Source organism: Limulus polyphemus, unplaced genomic scaffold, assembly GCF_000517525.1.
Source record: "Limulus polyphemus unplaced genomic scaffold, Limulus_polyphemus-2.1.2 Scaffold6496, whole genome shotgun sequence".
In the NCBI taxonomy this organism is placed as follows: Eukaryota; Metazoa; Arthropoda; class Merostomata; order Xiphosura; family Limulidae; genus Limulus; species Limulus polyphemus.
Window position 1 is genome coordinate 26,359 of NW_013672106.1, and position 6,014 is coordinate 32,372.

The 6,014-nt window shown below is 33.6% G+C and overlaps 1 long non-coding RNA gene across 1 annotated transcript in view; it reads right to left on the reverse strand.

The window, feature by feature from the left end:
* The window catches only part of LOC106473773, a 26,408-nt gene that overhangs the window by 15,867 nt on the left and 4,527 nt on the right, over nucleotides 1–6,014 (reverse strand). The window contains exon 3 of the long non-coding RNA XR_002613769.1: nucleotides 3,693–4,917. This is a non-coding gene — a long non-coding RNA (uncharacterized LOC106473773). The remainder of the gene's footprint in view (nucleotides 1–3,692; nucleotides 4,918–6,014) is intronic.

A 6,014-nucleotide genomic window follows, 5' to 3' on the forward strand; every position in this document is an offset into this window, starting at 1 on the left:
ATGCTCTGGGGCTTTAATGGACGATTACCCATTACAGCTAAACGATTCTCTCGGGCTTCAATGGACGATGGCCCATTACAGCTAAGGGATTCTCTCGGGCTTCAATGAACGATGACCCATTACAGCTAAGGGATTCTCCCGGGCTTCAATCCCTTTAGCTGTAATGGGTCATCGTCGTTTTACTTCCGATATTTGTGACAGACTTTTGTTTACTGCTTTAAAGCATGGTTTATATTCGCTAGTTCTCACAGACTTTTGTTCACTGTTTTAAAGCATGGTTTACTTCCGCTAGTTCTCACAGACTTTTGTTTACTGTTTTAAAGCATGGTTTACTTCCGCTAGTTCTCACAGACTTTTGTTCACTGTTTTAAAGCATGGTTTACTTCCGCTAGTTCTGACAGACTTTTGTTTACTGTTTTAAAGAATGGTCTGCTTTCGCACGGGTAAGATCACTTGTTTGGACTTCTTCGTTTGAACTCCACAATTTATGACTTTAATAGATATACAGAGCACGTGATAGCGACTATTAAATGGGTCAGGAATGTAGTGTTTCTCCTCCACTTGCACTGGATATTATATCACAGTCTGCTTTCAACTTTGTCTTCCACATTGTTCAGCTGTCCGCCCCAAATATATTCTTTTCTTCTACTGTAGAAAAAACTCGTTTTCTGTTTCTTCACGTGCCTTTTGCGTTGCGAAAAGTATGTAGTATTTAAATAAAAAACAAACACACGTTTCTGCTTTTCTTACCTCTCATTATATATATAAACTTTAGTAAAAAAAGTCACTTTTGAGTTCATTTAAGAAGTTAATTCTACATCAGTTTTTACAAATTGTTTGTTTTGGAATCTGATCAGACTATAAAACCAATCATACTAAAATACTGAAAATGAAAAAAATAGTTCATATTGTGCAGCTTTTTCTTGTTACTCAACAAAATGTATGTTTTCTCAGTAAGGAAGGAGTACGGGTTGTTTTTTGTTTTTTTACTGTACGTGTTTTCGGTAATTTTATGTTATATGTTAATATCATATATGTAAACTAAGTTATAACTGTTCATCGTCCATTGAAGCCCGAGAGAATCTTTTAGCTGTAATTGGTCATCGTCCATTGAAGCCCGAGAGAATCTTTTAGCTATAATTGGTCATCGTCCATTGAAGCCCGAGAGAATCCTTTAGCTGTAATGGGTCATCGTCCTTTAAAGCTCGAGAGAATCCTTTAGCTGTAATGGGTCATCGCCCATTCAAGCCCGAGAGAATCTTTTAGCTGTAATGGGTCATCGTGCATTGAAGCCCGAGAGAATCTTTTAGCTGTAATGGGTCATCGTCCATTGAAGCCCGAGAGAATCTTTTAGCTGTAATGGGTCATCGTCCATTGAAGCCCGAGAGAATCCTTTAGCTATAATTGGCCATCGTCCATTGAAGCCCGGGAGAATATGCTTTAAAACAGTAAACAAAAGTCTGTCACTGAAATTAGAATAATATGTTTCACAAAACGTCCAGAATTAATGTTGTTTAATGTATAATACAAATTAATAATTTGATTTAGATTATCTGCACACAGTCTAGAAGTGGAACAAATAATTAATATCAGTTTACAAGAGAACAGCCAATCTCCAGACACATACATGTTACAAATTATGAAAACAGGTTCGAATAGGCTTAGTGCTTTATTTCACGGCGGTTGGAGTAACCAAGATGTGTGATAAAATTTTCCGTTTTCATTAGTTTGACAATATGTTAAGGACTTTGTGAATACTGATCACTTTCTATATTTTTCATTTTTTCATCCAGAAGTCGCAGCTGGAGAAGGATTAGTTTCAGTTCTCAATCTGTTAAAATCACCAGATTCTATACCAACGATAGACGGATCTCGAGCGCCCACTCGGGCGGAATGAAGGCGAGATTTTGGCACAACTAGTAAGCTAACACATCCGTCAATATCTAGTCGAAGAAACAATTTCTTGCTACAGCGGTGACGCCAATATCCCGGCACGAATAGTCATGCCGTCTTGTCCGAATACCTTTATTAGTTTATAGTCAGTGACACGGAACATTTAGGAGCCTCAACTAGCACCGATCTTTCTAGAACATTTGTTTTTGATTTCGTTCTGAAGTTACAGCAAGCATAAGACGGCTATTACCATGCACATTTGTATAGCTTCATACAACAGAAGTAAATAAGAAACCTACTGTAAATATATCGTTCGGAAATATGAATAATACAGGCATTCAAATTACAAAGTTATATGATTTGGTAAATGTGTATGATTTCATGTTTTCACTATTAACAGATTCAAGTATAGTTGTACAGTTTGTTTTATTATAGAAGTTGCATCATTTGGTAAATGTGTGATGTGTATTTCATGTTTTCACTGTTAACAGATTCAAGTATAGTTGTACAGTTTGTTTTTATTATAGAAGTTGCATCATTTGGTAAATGTGTGATGTGTATTTCATGTTTTCACTATTAACAGATTCAAGTATAGTTGTACAGTTTGTTTTATTATAGAAGTTGCATCATTTGGTAAATGTGTATTTCTTGTTTTCACTATTAACAGATTCAAGTATAGTTGTACAGTTTGTTTTTATTATAGAAGTTGCATCATTTGGTAAATGTGTAATGTGTATTTCTTGTTTTCACTATTAACAGATTCAAGTATAGTTGTACAGTTTGTTTTTATTATAGAAGTTGCATTATTTAGTACATGTGTAATGTTTTCAAAAAGTAGAACTGATTTTTTTCCCGACACTTGTGCCCCCTACATTAGACTCAAGTCATTAATTGAAGGCCTTCATTTGTTAGGAGGTAGAATTAGCGTCAAAACAAATTACTCAGTTTTATAAGAACTGATCTCTACCCATACATCATTCAACACGTAAACAGTTGAACTGATCTCTACCTGTACATCATTCAGCACTTAAACAATGGAACTGATCTCTACCTGTACATCATCAACATTTAAACAATGGAACTGATCTCCACCTATATATCATCAACATTTAAACAATGGAACTGATTTATGATACATTCACAAACCGGAAACATTTTGAAACTTGTTTCTAAACTGATGAAAGTGAACTAAATCAGGATGTTTTTCACATCTTGATACTAACCTAAGAAAACTAAACGTAATAATGATTTCCCAGAGATCCACACCGATATCTAATAACGTAGTAAATGCTAAATTATTTCTTATTTGACGACCCCCCAGTGGCTCATCTGAAGGCATATATAACGTTAAAAACCAAGTTTAGATATCAATGGTGGTCACAACACAGATAACCAATTGTGTAGCTTTGCGCTTAACAACAAAGAAAACTTACATGTTATTAAATTGAAATATATTTATACACATATATCAGGTAGAAAATGTTCAATTATTTAAAATGCGTCAACTCTGATAAATTGCTTCTTACAGAGAAAGCTTCAAAACAAGAAACGTTAAACAAAATTAGGATTATAACATGATTATTTTAGGGTTAATGTGAAGTAACGGTTTGGTAATAAGCCTGAGTACGCGGTTTGAATGTCATCCGTTTTCCGTTACAGTTCGACACGAGCTGCCGCCATTGGTGGCAAACAAGCCCGGAATAATGTAGCTTTGTCTCCGTGAAGAAAGGAGTTTAATAATTAGTTACTTTTCTGTAGAAATCTTCACGGAAAACTCTTTCCAGTAAATCATAACTTACCTAATGATTCACTAAAAATCGTCTGCATCCGTTTCAGTATCGCGAAGCCCGCCACTCGTCTATTCCTGCCGTGATCCAAAATGGCGGACAGGATGACTAACAGCGCCATTATGCTGCCTCGAATATTTTAATTTTTTTTTCTAACTTGAATATCAGTAACTGAAGTAGAACACCAGAGTAACAGTAGCAAAATGTATTGAAATAAAACACCTGGAACTGATTTATGACCAGAGGAAATAAAACAATGTCAACAGTGAAACAAAGATAACAATGTATATTCTTCTAATTTATCTTTAGAAAAAAAAAACATCAGATGGATTGGATAAATCAAGTGAAAATTTTCAATGGCTATTTTTTAATATTACTCCATACGAAACATAAATGTATATATATGTGTACATTAAAACAGGATAATATAACTAATTACACTGAGTTTAAAAATTTAGAATATAACGTACTAATTACATTATTATATTAATAACAATATTTTCGTACAAATGATTTGGTTCTTTTTACTGAAACTACAGAAAATTCTATATCGAATTCCAAGTAAATGTTCTTGGCAGCTGACCCTCACTGTGTCCGTCTGTGAGTGCTAAAACAGAGAGAAATAAACATCAGCGCGAGCTGTTGCTCTGCCTTTAGCCACGGGCGACATCTCAGACTATTTCTTGTTCTTAATTTATTGCAGGGTTTTGTCCATCTTGTCTGCTTTAACTGGAACGGAAAAAACAACAAGAAGAACGGGAGGATTGAATTCCAGGTCCTTCGGGTGTTATTTTCCCGACCAACTTTCTGGACTCGATATAGCAGCTTTTTCCTAAATACTTTTGTCAGATATTGTCTGGATTGTTTAAAATGGATAGAAATACTTAAACATTCTTTGTTTCTCACTAATAAACACGGCCGTTGATGTGAAGCTAAGGTTATTATTATTTACTATAAAAATTACAATTACAGGGTTTCTGTCAGAACATTAAACCGATTTAAGAACCACACGAAATAAATAAGGATAATACTTTTCATCAATAACAATCTCAGTGTTGGCTATGGCGCATGCGTGAGTAACATTTTTTCTGAACTTTGACTACACAAGTTTTTTGTTGTCCCAGATTTTGTCTCCCAGCAGATCCATGATTTTCCTGAAGGAGAACCCGACTGTCTTCTAGGATACTCTAAATGACCAGTTGACCTTTGGTGGTGGGGGAGTTTCTCCAAAAATAATCTGTATTTTAAAGAAACAAAAAGACGAGATCTATGAAACATCGTAGTAGATGACGTTATAATCTTCAAACTGCTACTTCGAACTGTTAAATAGATAATGTGGTAGTGGAATAAACTGTATTGTTTATAGAATGTGACTTGAAAATAATGTATATATATATATACACACACATACAGAAACATATACATGTTAACTTTAGTTATATCACTCTTACAATATGCATACGTACGTACAGTGTAAGGGTAAATAACACTGGCATTTGTTTCTCATTTCTGCATCTGGTTTACCGCTCGCATAGAAGACTTTTGTTTATTGTATTAAAGCATGGTTTACTTCCGCTAGTTCTGACAGACTTTTGTTTATTCTATTGAAGCATGGTTTACTTCCGCTAGTTCTGACAGACTTTTGTTTATTGTATTGAAGCATGGTTTACTTCCGCTAGTTCTAACAGACTTTTGTTAACTGTTTTAAAATATAGTTTACTTCCGTTAGCTCTGACAGACTTTTGTTTACTGTTTTAAAGTATAGTTTACTTCCACTAGCTCTGACAGACTTTTGTTTACTGTTTTAAAGACTGGTTTACTTCCGCTATTTGTGACAGACTTTTGTTCACTGTTTTAAAGTATAGTTTACTTTCGCTAGTTGAATAGTTTCGTTGAATATTAATATTGTTTGTATCATGCTAATAGTTTCGTTGAATATTGTTTGTATAATATTAATAGCTTCGTTGAATATTGTTTGTATAATGTTAATAGTTTCGTTGAATATTGTTTGTATAATGTTAATAGTTTCGTTGAATATTGTTTGTATAATGTTAATAGTTTCGTCGAATATTGTTTGTATAATGTTAATAGTTTCGTTGAAACATTAAACAAACAATATTCAACGAAACTATTAGCATTATACAAACAATATTATTACGGAACTATTAACATTATACAAACAATATTCAACGAAACTATTAACATTATACAAACAATATTCAACGAAACTATTAACATTATACAAACAATATTCAACGAAACTATTAACATTATACAAACAATATTCAACGAAACTATTAACATTATACAAACAATATTCAACGAAACTATTAA